General features: G+C 42.2%; 1 long non-coding RNA gene across 5 annotated transcripts; it reads right to left on the bottom strand.

Annotated features, from left to right (window-relative positions):
- Positions 1 to 12180: 12180 nt before the first annotated feature.
- Positions 12181 to 14121, bottom strand: LOC133746532 (uncharacterized). Of its 5 annotated transcripts, none has more exons than XR_009864216.1 (6): positions 13710 to 14119; positions 13444 to 13591; positions 13310 to 13366; positions 13077 to 13176; positions 12615 to 12733; positions 12181 to 12513 (listed from the first exon to the last, which is right to left on the bottom strand). It is a non-coding gene; the product is annotated as an uncharacterized LOC133746532 (long non-coding RNA). The 5 variants fall into 5 exon arrangements; XR_009864217.1 differs by having other exon boundaries at positions 12615 to 12725; XR_009864218.1 differs by having other exon boundaries at positions 12615 to 12697.
- Between the last annotated feature and the right edge of the window lie 2298 nt (positions 14122 to 16419).

The following is a 16419-nucleotide window of genomic DNA, read 5'->3' as shown; positions in this document are numbered from 1 at the left end:
GCATGGTGTGAGCTCTTTGTCTGCTTACCTAGCTTGCACCCTTCACAAACAATATCTGTTTGTCCACTCAATTTTGGTAAGCCACGGACACCTTCCTTGTTGGACAACTTCACAAGATCTTGAAAGTTTACGTGCCCCAACCGCTGGTGCCAGAGTTCCAAAATATCATCTGAGGTTTTGATTTTCATGCATACCTGTGACATGTTAGTTTCATTTGCATGAATGCAAAAGCAATTATCTTTGGAGCGCTTACCTCCCATGATACTTTTACCACCATCATCAAGAACAACACAATTTTTCTTGTTGAAATAGACACCTTCATAATCATCGCACATTTGACTCACATTGATCAGGTTAGAATGCAAACCTTCCATATACAGAACATTTTGCAAGTTAGGGATACCTGGTGCGCAAACACTCCCTTTGCCCATTACCTTTGCTTTCCTCCCATCTCCAAAAGTGACAGAACCACATGTGAACTCATTTGAGAATGAAGTGAACCAGCTTTTGTCACCTGTCATGTGTCTAGAGCAACCACTATCAATGTACCAAGTGTCAACCCTTCTTGCTTCTAAAACAGTTAAGGCAACAAGACAAGTAGCTTCTATAAAGTCTGAATCATTAGAATCCACAGATGTATGCAAGCAAGTATTATCAGTGACAACTGAATCAGAACAAGGAAAATTCACAGAAGCAACATGACAAGAAAGTGATCCTTTTTCTACCCAGATTTGTCTCAATTTAGGAGTCATGGACTTCGGGATTGAAACAATCTTAGCGATCCTGTTAACCTCTTTCAAATGTTCTTTCAGTTTGACTTGCAAGGACTGATTTTGAATTGACCTTCTAGACACACTCGACCCCTGGAAGGTTTTTCTGAGAAGATTACACCTAGGTCTAATGTGACCAGATACACCACAGTAGTAACAAACAGGGATGAACCTTCTAAACATTGAAAGGTTTTCAGTCTTGGGAGTCATATTTCCCTTCACAAACCTGATGGGCTTTGACTCTTTAGAGGTAGTGCCTGTAGAATATCCCAATCCCTTCTTGTCCCCTTCAGTTTTTCCAATGCCAATCATTTTTGAAACCTTTTCAGAACCTATGGAAAAATTGGAAAACCTTTCTTGTGATTCTTTCATGGAAAGCTCTAGACTCAATTTTTCAGAGGACAGAGAGTTAACAAGACTAATTTGAGTATTCAAATATTCTTGCAGACTCTTGATACGATCAACATAAGTTGTTTTCTCAATCTCCCAGTTTTCAGTACAGGATTGCAGACGCCCAGCAATCCCCTCCTTCTCTTGTTCTGCCAGACTCAGTTTATCGCTCAAAGATTTATTGAGCTTCATCATTTTGGTCGAGGCTCTGGACAATTCCTGGTATTTGTCAGCCAAGGCTTGATCAGCTAATCTTCACCATCAAAATCCTCTCCTTCAGACTCACTTGAGGATGGATGATGCAGAGCAGCTGTCAAGGCAACATTTTCTTCTCCATACTCAGAATGAGTATCAGACTCAGAGTCACTCCAAGTAGTGTTCATGGCCTTGTTTGACCTAGCCTTGAATCTCTTATTTCCACAATCAGCCGCAAGATGACCGAAACCCTGACACTCAAAACACTTAGGTCTATCATTAGAAGATTTCTTATGAGTGAACCTAGCTTTAGTGTCTTTTTCTGAAAAGTAGTCATGACTCAAATTTCTCCTAGAACTAGACCCAGAGGAGTTCTTGGCATCTTGAAAAGACTTACCAGATCTAAGAAATTTTTTATACTGTTTAGACAAAAGAGCAAAATCTTCAGCAGTAAATTCAGAATCACTATCCTTTTCCTTTACAATTTCTTTTGGCTTTTCATCCTCTTTCCTAACAGCATTCAATGCAATGGTTTTCACTTTCCTATCTGGCTTGATTTTCATTTCAAAAGTTTGAAGATTCCCAAGAAGTTCATCTAAGGTATAGGTATCTAGATCATGATACCTCTTCAATGGCAGTTTGTTTGTTTTGAAAGCTCAAAGGCAAGGACCTAAGGAATTTCTTAATGATCCTATTCTCAGCAATAGGGTCACCTAGGCTATCACACTCATTTGTCACATTTATGAGCCTAGTGTTAATGCTTGGATCCGTGGGGATCCAATTAACGATAAATAAAGAGAGAGAGAGGCAGAGAGAGAGAGATTGACACAAGATGTATAGTGGTTCGCCTCCGCATGAGTGGGAGACTACGTCCACTTGAAAGCTTATACTAGTGTGTCGAGCCTTGCGGCCCAAGAGGGATTACAAAGTATGTAATGGGATGGATGAATGTGTTGAGTTGTGGGAGGAGGCATTCCTTTTATAGATGAAGGAATGCCTCTCCTTTACTTGTTCTTCGATGTGGGACAAGAAACCACACTATTCTAGTCTATTTAACATGCAGAAAGCTATGTTATGGAGGCATCTTGGCAAGGGAGGGAATGTGGCTTCCCGGTGGCGGATTTGCGACTTCCGGATACCGCCGCGTAGCCTGAACATAGGGCTACACAATGTATGTCTCGGTTGGGCCTTGCCATGTCTTGTGGATGTCCCAAAGTGGGCGTTACTTATGCTTGGTGATGTAGTAAATACTCCATATTGTTGGAGGTATGTACAAGTCCCCGAAGTCCCCGAGTAAGAGTAGCTTCTTGGTTGGGGAGTTCAAATCATGAAGTCATCAAGCATAAGTAATATCCGAGAGGCGCACGGCCCCTACAAGTCCCCGAACTCTGTAAGAAAGAAGGGACTTGTTAACCTGCACAACAAAAACAAAAAGCAGGCATACGTATAATGCTCGTTGCATTGAGCAACAAATGTGAATTGTATGGATATGCGTTGGCATATATAAACGTATGGGGTGTGTGATTTGATGTATACACGCGAATGGCGCCGAGTACGATCGATTATGACGTACAAACTCGAGAGCGCGTATGGTCGTGTGAGCATATGGATTGCATATGATAAATGTAAGTTGTATGAGCGCGGCGAAGGTAAGCGTTTGTTTGGTTGTCGCTTGTATTAATGGAACGCAAAAAGAATTTGATTTGTCGCGGGCGACAAATGGTAGAAAAATTCCATGTTCCATTAACGTGTGGTGTGCCGAGTAGACATGAGCGGGAAGCTCGAGGATTGCCGGGAAGGCGTGAGCGGGAAGCTCGAGGATTGCCGGGAAGGCATGAGCGGGAAGCTCGAGGATTGCCGGGAAGGCATGAGCGGGAAGCTCAAGGATTGTCGGGAAGGCATGAGCGGAAGCTCAATGGGTTGCCGGGAAGGCATGAGCGGAAGCTCAATGGGATGTCGGGAAGGCATGAGCGGAAGCTCAATGGGATGCCGGGAAGGCATGAGCGGAAGCTCAATGGGTTGCCGGGAAAGCATGAGCGGAAGCTCAATGGGGTGGGCCCCTGCTAGGCCCGCTAGAGAGTCCCCGACTCCCCAGCCATGTTTGTTGAGGGGGAGCTGCACAGAGCAGAGGGTGTTGGGTAGCGATCCCAATCTTTGGTACCCAACCGTCGGGGTTAACTGCCGGATCAATGGCTGCCGTAGGCTGTGTTAACTAGTCCCTTGCTGCCGGATCAATGGCTGCCGTAGGCTATTATGAGGCGTTGCCTGACCGCTTGGCGGTTTGGTCGTAGACCGTGGACTCGTAAAGTATGTATCTGCATGAAAAAATGACAAACACATAGAGCAAGCATGTACAAGTAGTAAAGTGGCCAAGAACATGTCGTAGGCATGCTTAAGGGTCATGGAGACATGTATAGACATGGCAATAGCTCTAAGTGCAAGAGCGTAAGAGATAAGATATAGTGACGTATCTTGTGCCGATTTGGAGGCTAGCGGAGTTATCCGAGCACGACGGTCCGTTGCTTGTGGCGGATAAAGTATTCCGATAATGTTCGTCAACTCGTAGTTGAGGTTGAATGCTCCATAGAAATAATGGAATTTCCTTAGAACCAAATAGGTGATTAGTACATGAGTATGTAAAATCAACACTAGTATTTTGCATATGTACTTTGATAAGATATTAAGCAAAAGTATATATGCGAAGTAGTAGTTGACGGCAAAATGACATATTTAATTATGTGCTCCAACATGCATGTCAATTTGGCCATGAAATGACGAATTTTAATTTTGGCCACGAAATTTGTTGACATAAGATATTGAACCTAGATAGGCATAAATATCATTTACACACGAAGTACAATGCGTCGAGGTATGAATGAGTACTTGTTGCTAGATTGCTAGCCCATAAATATAATCATATTGTCACAAGCTAATGAAGCCATGCAAAGTGCATCTTCATATTGTGAGCTATTGTCACTGACCATAAATGAAAGTAGTGATATAGTAGTGGTATTGATTGAAACGACACTTGCATATTTGGGGAAAGTATTGAAGCAATGTCACGTTGACAACATATTTCGGTGCACTCACCTAGATAATTATATGCGTGACACATGCATAATTTAGCTTGAGCTTAGCACGCACCATGTGGTGGTAGACATATCTTATCTCAAAAGGTATTTAATGTACGTTGCACATGTGAGGTAGTCTTTGGCATGCTCAATTTAAATTTACATTGACATAAGAAAGACATGGTACCTGACGTGCATGCTTGACTAAACATATGGTCCTTAAATGTCAAATATAAAACTCACAGCAAGGTCATGTCCATATCCAGTGCATCATAATTGGTAGTGAGTCCTAGAGACAATACTAGACCATATATATATATATATATATATATATATGCAGAGCATGTATATATAACTGTGCCGTGTCAGATGCTATTGAGCTTGACAACTCACTATGTCAAAAGACATTACGCGTATAATGTGTATGCACATGCTCATAATGGTCTCAAGTGGGTAGGGTCAGAGGCATTCACGCACTTGAGATATAAATGACATTAAAATAAGATTACAGTACTTATCTGTTGGGTGCATGCGTGGAACAGAACCAGCCCATGTCTCCTGATACAACAGTAGTTGAGTATAAAGAGAAGATTTGCAGGTGTGCCCAGTGAAGCCTCTATAAGATTCGTGAATTGCAGCATGCCAATCAACCAACGAGTATCCGCTGTGATGGTACCGGAAACTTGACCCAGAAGGTGAGTCAAAGCAAGAAGGTGATCCGAAGGGGTGTGGCGGGTATTGGCCGCTAGGCCTTGCTCAGCGGAGGTTTTCTCCACGGTGGTTGACCGGCGGAGATGCTGTCCAGAGGAAGTTGCCAGCGGTGGTGCTGGTTGGCGGAGCCTTTAGCTAGCTGTGGTGGATCCTAGCGGTTGGCCGGTAGCGAAGCGAAGCTTGTTGACGTCGATGGCTAGTGGTGTACGCCATGCGGAGCATGGCCGGCAGTGGCTTTACCCAACGGTTTAGCGGAGGAAGTTCTGGTCAGTGGAGGAGCAATGGTGATGCCCAGCGGAGGAACTCAGCCACTGACATAGCAGAGGCTCGAGGCTTGGTGGAGTTCAGCGGGGACTCGGCGCTGGTGATGCCTAGCGGAGGCTACCCGGCAGTTGACTTGTGCTCGTTGACGGTGACGTTGTTGTGCGTTAGCTTCACAACTTCATGGGTTACTGTGATCATTGAAGAAGATGCTTGGGGGTTTCTAGCGTGCCGCTAGGTTGGGGTTTTGCCCCTGGGCTTGGAGCTCGACGGGGACAGCGGAAGCTTCGAGCTCGGCGGGGGTTTCGTCCGCCACAAAATTTCGCAGCCGGAAACCAAAATTAAGGTTGAAAGTTGGCGGGACCCTTTAGCGGAGGCTTGTCAGCAGTGCTCTTGGTCAGCGGAGCTTGTCCGTGGTCCCCAAAGTCCGCGGTGCTCTTGGTCAGCGGAGCTTTTGGTCAGCGGTTGCCGGTTGAAAGTTCTTTGGCGGTTGAGTGTGCCACTTGACCGTCAGTGAGCTTTGCCTAGCTGTTGCTGGTTGGCGGAGCTGTTGAGGCTTGGCGGAACTTAGAGCTTGGCGGTCCAAGACTCAATGTTACCGCTGGCTTGACACGAGGGAGCAACACAGGTGAGCAACTTCTGGGCGGCTTGATGCAATGAAGAAGGAGAAGGTTGGGCCACAGTAATTCTTTGGGTGTCCAGAGACAAAAGACTCGCTGCTGGAGTTAGGCCGGATGCCGCTGACTGAAGTACCACTACGGATAGAAGTCCTCCGCTACAGATTGGGGCTCTACGACGAAGTGAAGTCTTCCACTGCAGATTTAAGTTTGGCGGAGGATCTCGGCAGAGAGGTTAGCTGAGGTGTTCCGGCGGAGGGTGCCTTGGTTGGCGGAAGTTACGTTCGGCGGATAAACTGCTCAGCGGAGACCACCAGCGGTGAAGTCCGAAGGAGGATGTTTGGCGGAGGCGCCAGTGTTTCTGGCGATACTCTGCTAGCGGTAGAGCTTGCAGTGGGTTAACTCTAGCGTGCCGGCGGTGACGTGCCGCTGATGAGGCAGACCGCTAAGCTATTCCAGAAGCTCGTCATGAAGGCAGGTTGCCCAAAGTTTTTTGGTGGGTGTCCAGAGAACATTGGCACCCAAAGATGTGCTTGTTTTTTTTTTGTGATTTGGCGTTGACCAACTCTGCTGACGTTGACTGAGCCCGAGTTGTGGACTTGTGGGCGTAGCGTTGACTTGACAGATGGCACAAGTTGCCGCTACGAATAGCAATTATATGACGAGGAAAAAATTATTTTGAGATGACTTAACTCAATGGTAAGTGACGAAGCCTTTGTGTTGGCTTCCCACAGACGGCGCCAATGTTAATGCTTGGATCCATGGGGATCCAATTAACGATAAATAAAGAGAGAGAGGCAGAGAGAGAGAGATTGACACAAGATGTATAGTGGTTCGCCTCCGCATGAGCGGGAGACTACGTCCACTTGAAAGCTTATACTAGTGTGTCGAGCCTTGCGGCCCAAGAGGGATTACAAAGTATGTAATGGGATGGATGAATGTGTTGAGTTGTGGGAGGAGGCATTCCTTTTATAGATGAAGGAATGCCTCTCCTTTACTTGTTCTTCGATGTGGGACAAGAAACCACACTATTCTAGTCTATTTAACATGCAGAAAGCTATGTTATGGAGGCATCTTGGCAAGGGCGGGAAGGTGGCTTCCCGGTGGTGGATTTGCAACTTCCGGATACCGCCGCGTAGCCTGAACATAGGGCTACACGATGTATGTCTCGGTTGGGCCTTGCCATGTCTTGTGGATGTCCCAAAGTGGGCGTTACTTATGCTTGGTGATGTAGTAAATACTCCATATTGTTGGAGGTATGTACACCTAGAATGAAAATCATCAATGGATTCATCATCTCCCATGGTCATGGTTTCAAACTCAGTAATTAGTTTCTAAAGTTTCTGAATCCTAACTCTCTTGTTTCCTTCATAAGTCATTTGAAGAAGATCCCATGCCTTCTTTGCAGTCTTACAAGTTCCAATACGCTTCTTTTCTTTCTTAGAAAGAGCCGTATACAAGCTGTGTCGTGCTTTAACATCATTGTTATAGTCACGCACTTCAGTTACTGACCACTCATTCCTCGGCTTAAGTTCTTTTACAGACTCAAAACTCTCAGCGGCTTTAGACTTAGATTCCTTTGTGGGAAGCTCCCACCCAGTTTCAACAATTTTCCAGATATGTTCATCCTGTGAATGCAAGAAAGCCTGCATCATAACTTTCCACTGAGAATAATCTGCCCCATCAAAGAAGGGTGGACAGTTTATAGACCCTGAACGCTCTCTATCACGATCCATCCTAGACAACCCACAGATCTCACTAGAAAGATTAGTGACCCGCTCTTATACCAAATGAAAGTACTAGAATGGCCTAGAGGGGGGGGTGAATAGGCAACGCTCTGGAATGTACGCACAAAATCGAAACTGATCTCAAGGATTGTAATAAGATTGCTATCCCAAGACAATGAGAAATAGAACAAGCAGAAATCAACATAACAAGCAAACACACATATAAGAACCAAGGAAAACACAGAAGATGTTTGCGCAGTAAAAATCCTCAAAGTGAGGTAAACAACTGTGTGGCCTTAACTCTTGAAGGCCAAGTACTCAAGCACACACTATAAGATAGTAGTCAAATTACAAAGTAGACTTACAACCTCTCAGATAACTCTGAACGCGATTTCCTTTAGCTAAACTCATTCAAGCCGGTTGAACTACTTCACACAAATTTGCTCACTTCCTCTAGATGCACTTCACACGTATCAACTCGTCAATATTCAATTCTTGAATATGCTTGACTCCTAACTGAACTCGTAGGTCTTTCAAACATGAGAATGATATGGATGATGTATGAATAAATCCTTGACTCACTAATTCACTTAGACATGGAACAAATGAATTAAAGATCAAGATACAGCTTTGCCTTTTGAAACAAATGAACTTTTCTGTCTTGCAAAGCGTAACACATGAAACCTAATGCAAAACCTATATATGCAACGAGAGCCGACTCCCCCTAAAACAATTAGGGTGTGATAAAGACTAATTAAAGTAGATTGATATCTAATAGGAATCTAATTTTCTAAAAGATAACAAAACGATTTTTATCCTAGATAAAACATATACATGCTTTACCAGTAACCTACTAAATCAGTGACTTAAAAACTGAAATAAAAACTTGATGACTTTCCTTAAACACATGACACATAGACAACGGACACAGAGGGAATACTAAACAGACGACCTCAAGATTGAAGCATAGCTAACAATCCTGGAACTCAACCATGCACAATGTAATGAATGAACCTTACCAAAAACTTCCATACGAGTCAGTAGGATCTTGTCTTGCGTTACATGCCTTGAACTTTAATTCCAAGTATTTGGATCATTCTTTTCACACACTTTCTTAGTCTCTTAAGCTAGAACTCTCTAGTTTTGTATAAAGGGAATGCCAACATACAAGTTCCTATACTAACAAGAACTATTATATCATCAACATTTCCATGAAACGTATGCCAATTACCAATCTACCTTATCTAGCTTTCGACTAATCGCCTACCTAATATGGTTCTCACTCGACTCCATTTCATCTCAATTTTATCATTACAACACTATCTAACCAAATCTCAAACATCCTATCAAACTTTGCAATTCTTCAATCAACATTGACACTCAAAATTCCAAGAAGATGCAAAGATCGCTACATCTTCCACATTACAATCGACAAACACATATCAATTTCAGCTAACCAAAACACTACTCCCACCAATCAAAAACCCCAACCGGAACCAAAATTAACAGATCAAAAACCCTATATTTCAAAGGAAAACCCCGAACAGCGATTACCTGGTACACGTAGGGCTGAAATGACGTTGAGAAAAACGGTGCAGCCATGGCGAAGAACGACGATTCAGCTCAGAATTCACCAAGATCAAGCAGGAACGATGAATCAAATCTCACCAACTCCTCAGTTTTTTTTTTGACTTTGTCAAGGGGAACCCAAAGGCTTCCTAGGCCTAAGATAAACCCCTTCGGCGCATGTGAAATGCTCCAATGCACGGTGCCTGGCCACTTTGACAGCTTCGGGATTCGAACCTAGGTTGGGGAGCACACCCAACTAGACAAGAACCACTAGGCCACTTGCAGTGGTCAACCAACTCCTCAGTTCTTCCATCCCATTTTGCTTTTGCTTCGTCTTCGATTTTCTTCTCTGTTTAATTTTGTCTACCTGGTTTTTAACGGTACAGTAAATAAGTCTGATCGCTCCAGAAGAAAAGAGAGACGACACTGTAACTCCCGTAACGTCGTGCTTTGATGAGACGAGATAGAATTACTGAAATAACCTTCGTGGCAAGTGATATTACAGCTTCGAGCGGAGGGACTTGGTGGTTTGGTTTAGGGCAGTTTTGTCAGTGCGAGTGGGTTGGACGTTGTGTGCGGGGACTTATTGAAGTGGCGGGGCGTGATTGGTTTGGGTATCAAAAGTCGACGTGTTCAAATGTTGTGAGTCGTACCATTTATGGAAGGCCGGTGAAATGATTCTAAAGCGGAATACACCGGACGACGTCGTTGTGGTGCGTGGGGCAGCCGCACGTGGCGGTGCGGCTGACCAATCAGTGCCCAGCAGGGAGGTATTTTGGATATTGCACTTTTAAAAAGCAGGGGCAGTTTTGGAATAAAGAGAAAATTTTCTGACATCTGATTGGGCAGACGTACCATGTGTCTGGTACGTCTAACATACGCAAAAAAAATTTCTTACCATTGTCTTCCATATGAGTAATTTTCTCTCATATATATTTATATATATATACACACACACAATGCCCTTCCACTAAGAGATCCTTTTTTTGGACATTTTAAGGGATCCATTGTAGGACCCACTTTTCGATCGTATTTTGACATTTTGACCGTTCAATTTTTTTGTTTTATGCAAATTTTCAGCTAAATTGATTACCGTTAAGGTATCAAACTAACTTAAATCATTGAATGAACCAAATCTATCCAACTTGAACCGTTCACGTTTATAATTGTAAATCATAGTTTTGAATGTATTAACGATTATTAATTTGGCTGAAAATTTGCTGAGATTATCTACTCATATAAACCTAAGGGGTTTTGTCCATTTACCTCATTTCTAGGGATTTTTTTCCCACTTACCTCATTAAGTTTTTTTAATTCCCTCTTACCCAATACACTCTAAGGGAGTCTTCCCTAATACCCCATTAAGATTTTTTTTTTGTTTTTAATTTTTTTTAATACCATTTTACCCCTCACTCCTTTGTTACTTAGAGAGAGAGAAAGAAAAAATGGAAGAGAGAGAAACCATAGGAGACTTCGCCGGAGCACGTCACCGGCTGCCAGAATCCGGTCGCCGGATTCTGGCGACCGGCTGCCACCCACCGGAATTTGCTGAAAATCTCACCGAAAAGTTTTTTTACCCCCCAATATACGTCTATTGCCCCAATATTCTATTGCACCCTAATAGACGTCTATTGGCCCCCAATAGACGTCTATTGCCCTCCAATAGAACTTTCGGTAGCCAGAATGAGAACTAATCTTCCTAAAATTAGACCAATAAAACTTTGATTAAAGAAAAAAATGAAGAGATTATATCAATTTTAAAACGTCTATTGCCCCCCAATAAAACTTTTTTTTTTTCCTTTTCTTTTTCTTTGAGGGCCTTCTGCTCTCATTTTACCAAAAAAAGAAGAAAAAATAAACAGATTGTATAATTTATTCTAAAAAAGAACAGATTGTATAAAAAAAAACAAGTCCAAATTAGATGATGGAATTCTTTTCAAAGCAGTGCATGCATAGAACAAGACCAAATTGTATAAAACTTTTTTTTTTCCCTTTCATTCTTGGCCTCTGCCCACAGTTTACTAAAAAAAAAAAAAGATTTGGCCACCCAGAAAATACTCTGGGCACCAAATCGGAGCAAACCCAGAAATCGGGTCGGAAGTTGAGTGCAGCTGAGGGATCCAAACCAGCTTCAGCGGAACCACCCACGACGATGACCAGATCGGAAACCCACGACTCTGTGGAGCACGAAGAAGAAGTCGAATCATCCAAGGATGGAAATTCGAGTCCTTCGAAGTTCCTAATCTCTTCGAACAAATGCGCCAGTACCGTGATCCAGATCGGTGCAGTCCTTCCTGAAGGCCCCACCGCTGTTGATGGACTTTCTAGCGCCGACGACATAGTTGACAAGTTGCAAAAGCTCCGACACGCCGCCGGCAAGCTCCACAGCAAGGCTCTGCATCGAGACGGAGTTTGACTCCGGTAACTCCGACCGGAGCTTCAGGTGTGGACTATCGCCGCCATGTCGTCCAAGATCGTGATGCCGGAATTCGACGCCGCGCCAGAGGTGGAGAGAGAGAGAGACCGGATGTGGAAATTGGGGAGAGAGAGAACACGAGGGAGAGAGAGAGGATAAAATGTAGTTTATTAATTCAATCAAGGGCAAAAATGTCATTTTATTTTAAACAGGGTAAGTGGGAATAAAAATTTGTTGCTGGGGTAATTGGGATAAGTTTGGCCAATTTTGGTGCTATAGGTCAAGAACCCGAAACCTAAAAACTGAACGGTTGATATGTGAATATGTGATCGAAAAATGGGTCTAATAAGATATCCCTTAAAATGGCCAAGAAAATGGACCTTAGTGTGTGTGTGTAGTCTTAAACGTGCAATTCAAGGCACATAAGAGCAAGAAACGACTTCAATATCGTTGAAGTTTTCCTCAATCTCTTCAAATCTTAATAAGGTGTGTCTTGAAAAATACACATTTAACCAACATATTCATAAAACAGTCGAAACAATCACCGTTGAGAAATATTTATTCAACTTAGATCTGGGAAATATCAAACCCAAATTGTAATTAAGCGCTACAAAAGAGAAGACATTGATGAGTTCATAACTCGTAACAATACTATCTCTATCGCCGTCGTTTCTGTCTCCATCGCTGCACGCCGTCGTTTCTGTCTCCATCGCTGCAAGCTCTGTTTTGGTTAAGCAACATTCCTTAGCTCTCTCTGTTGCTCTCTACGGCTCTATTCCATCAAGCCTTCCCATTATTGTATATAAAAAATAAAATGAGTTGTTTCACAAATGAAATTGAGTTTTTAATACCAATGCTTCACAGATGTGCAGTCAAATAACATTTACCTCGAAACTCTCATTGGAGATTGACTTTCCAACAGAATCAAAGAAATGTTGTACTCCTGCTAAGACGAACTTGTCTCGGATGGCTGAAGCCAGAAAATTCCGTGACATTTCCTACCATGCTTCCAATGGTATGCCCGGCAATATAAACGACAAAAAACTTGTAACAGGTGTATTGCAAACTCAACATTTATCAATAACAACAAAAGTGAAATAAGCAGTCTAACCAGACTTTCTAAATAAGTTGCAAAAGTAATCAATTAATTTGAGGTTTACGATACTCGAAGTTTGAAAGACAATCATGAAGAAAGATAAAGAGTGTTTATCAGCTTGGAGACTCACGATATCTTGCAGGTCTAAGAATAACATGAAATTTGAAGTAGATTTGTGGACATTTTACTTTATAAAGGCGATTACCAAAAAGAAAATGCTTCAGTCTAAGATAAGATTGGGTGATTGGCTTACTCTTTCAGTTCAGGGGAGTGTCCTTTTACATGAAAAATCTCATTCTGCAACTAATTTGGCTGCTTCATGAGGCTTCATGATAGCCACATTCTTTCTAATACTGCAAAAATCAAAACATAAGCATAAGAGTAACACGCCACTTTTTTTCTAGTAAGATTCAACCCCAATTATTCAGTTTCAGTTATTCATTAATATGCTCAAATATGAAAGAAAGAATTCAGTATTATTATTACCTCCATTGCAATAATCCATTGGGAGCAATTTGATCCATATATACCACAAAGATCTTCCTGCAAGCATTGAAACATATAAAAATCTAATATTTTTCTTTTGTTTACAAATGTAAGTAACTGGGGACTTGACTTACAGGATTTAGCACACATATGTTCTTCTGAGGTTTGAGTATCAACTGGTTCATACATAAGCAACACGGCTATTTAGGTCTTTCCACAACCAGTTTCCAGATACACAATTATGTTCTCCTCCAAAGCTTTCTTTCACAATTAAATTGATACCTTCAAAAGCAACACATAAAAACCAATAAACAAAACAAAAAGAGCCCACATGCAATGTATATTTGGGTCTAGAAATTAGGCATGCAATCATGTGATCGGGTTTTGCAACCAAAATTACCTCATTCTCATTGCCATAGACTGGAGCAAAATCAATATGACGATATCGTGCCTGCAGTTAGAAGAATAAAAAAAAAGACTGAAATTTGATCTCAAACGGGTACAAAATTCAACAATCCTAAGGTTATTTTCTTCAATCTCTGAGAAGATTGGCGGCGGCGGCGGCGACACCGACCAATTACTGCTGCTGAGTCTGATACTGCGTAACAGTAAATGTCGATCTTGAGTCTTGACAAAGGCTTCCCGAAGACAGAAAGAGTTGGGAATTTTGCTTATACTGGGGAAAGAATTTGGCCTGAGCCGGAGAAAGATGAAATTTAACAGCGATTTGAGAGAGAAATGGAAGGGAGTGATACAGAAGAAAGAAGATCGACGATCGCAGTGATAGAAAATAGCTTTGACAGAAAACAGTAAACAAGAAGAAGAATATCTGGAATTCAAAAGTACTTTTATTGACTGATCAGCATGGTTTAAATAGTAAACCTACAACCAACTTTACGGAAAGAAAGCAACAGCTAGTCCACTACAATATGACTAGTCTAATCATCATGATAACAACAACTAAACAATGTCTCCTAAACTTTAGGGATATTCCTAAAGAATTGGTCATCACAAACCAATTCGTGTAGATTAGGATTTCCACAATTATTCAAATAAAACAAACTCTTTCACTCTCCCTTAAACTGAAGTCCTAGGACATCAGTTTACAAAGAAAACTCCAGCAACTCACTTTTCCAGCAGAGACTCCATAATCCACAGCCTCTTTCCAAGAACACATACCCAGCTCTCCACGTAACTTCATAAAAGCAGCTGATTTGAGAGGCTTAGTTAAAATATCTGCCACTTGATCATTACTACGACAATACACCAGTTCGATTGCTCCTTCCTTAATAAGATCACGAAGGAAATGATACCTCACATCAATGTGCTTGCTTCTCCCATGTAAAACTGAATTTTTTTAGAGTTTAATTGTTGAACTGTTGTCACAATAAATAATGGTTGGACCCTGCAGCTGGTTTTGTAAAACTCCAAGCATCCTCCGTAACCAAATAGCCTGACATGAACTCGAAGCAGCTGCAACAAACTCAGCTTCAGTAGTTGACAATGTCACTATTTGTTGCTTCTTTGTTGACCACGAGATAGCTCCTGAACCCATCATAAACACAAACCCAGACGTACTCTTTCTATCGTCCATATCACCCGCATAATCACTATCTGTGAAGCCACACAAACTTGGACTTTGAAACTTCTTATAAAAGATTCCAAGATCAGCAGTACCTTTCAAGTAGGGCAGTATCCTCTTTACTGCTACCAGATGATCCTCCATAGGTTTCTCCATGTACCGACTAACCATACTCACAGCAATAGTTGGGCTCCGATTAAGTACATGAACACTCCAATTCACTGCCTCAGGCCAAAACTCCTTTGGAATCCCACTGGTCTTCAACATGCTTCGCACCATATTTAGAATAGTGCGATTCTTTCTTTCGGACACGCCATTCTGCTGTGGTGAGTAGGCTGTTGTCAATTGTCTGCGAATGCCATAGGAAGCACAGAAGCTCATGAATGCACTTGAGTGATATTCCCCACCACGATCAGTTCGAAGAATCTTAATTTCCTCCCCAGACTCTTTCTCCACTAGAGACTTAAAACTTTTAAACACACCAAGAGCCTCAGACTTCTGCTCCATGAAGTATACCCATGTCTTCCTACTAAAATCATCAGTAAAAGTGATAAAGTACCTTTTTGTTCCCATTTGAGACCGAATTGATAGGACCACAGATGTCTGAATGAACAAGCTGCAGTACCTTTTTAGCGCTCCATGCTCCTGCTTTCGGAAACGGGTCTCGGTGTTGCTTCCTAACTACACACTCTTCACAGACTCTAGTAGGACAAGTGATATGAGGAAGACCTGTCACTAAACTCCTTTGTTGCAGCGTCTTTAAGCCTTTGAAATTAAGGTGACCATAGCGCATATGCCACAGCCATGATACATATGACATTTGCATAGTATAGCAAGTTTGAATATCATGTTGGATGTGTAGGGGAAACATACAGTTTGTTGTCATGGTAACTTGAGCTATCAGCCCTTTCTCTGGATGCATGATTTGGCAGCGGCCTTTCCTCACAATGATCGTGTACTTCTTTTCTTGCAACTGTCCAATGCTGATGAGGTTGCTCTTCAAATCTGGGACGTAGAAAACATCACAGATTTTTACAACATGACCTCTAATTTTCAACTTGATATTGCCCTTCCCTATAACAGTCATCTTGGCATTGTTTCCAAGCTTTACAGTATCTTTGAAGAATTCATCATAATCTGAAAATAAGTACTTGTTACCGCACATATGATTGCTGCAACCCGAGTCCAAATACCACACATCTGTATTTGTCTTCTCATGATATGCCATCAGCAGAATTTCCTCCTCCTTCTCTTCTTTCTCTGCATAATTTGCCTTCTCTCCTCTACCGTAACGCAAATTGGAGGTGCACTCAGATTTGAAGTGGCCATACCCATGACATCGATAGCATTCGATATTGGACTTATCGAATCCTCCTCTGCCACCATCATAACTTCCTCTGCCTCTTCCTCGTCCTGCTCGAAACCATCCACGACCGCTACCAGAGCTTCTCCAATTTGTGGATACCTTCAATTCTTGCTCCTCCACATAATTGCTCTTCATTCTCTGTTCATGCATCAACAGTGAGCT

Source organism: Rosa rugosa, chromosome 4 (assembly GCF_958449725.1).
Source record: "Rosa rugosa chromosome 4, drRosRugo1.1, whole genome shotgun sequence".
NCBI lineage: Eukaryota > Viridiplantae > Streptophyta > Magnoliopsida > Rosales > Rosaceae > Rosa > Rosa rugosa.
This window is presented reverse-complemented; position numbering and strand designations above follow the sequence as displayed.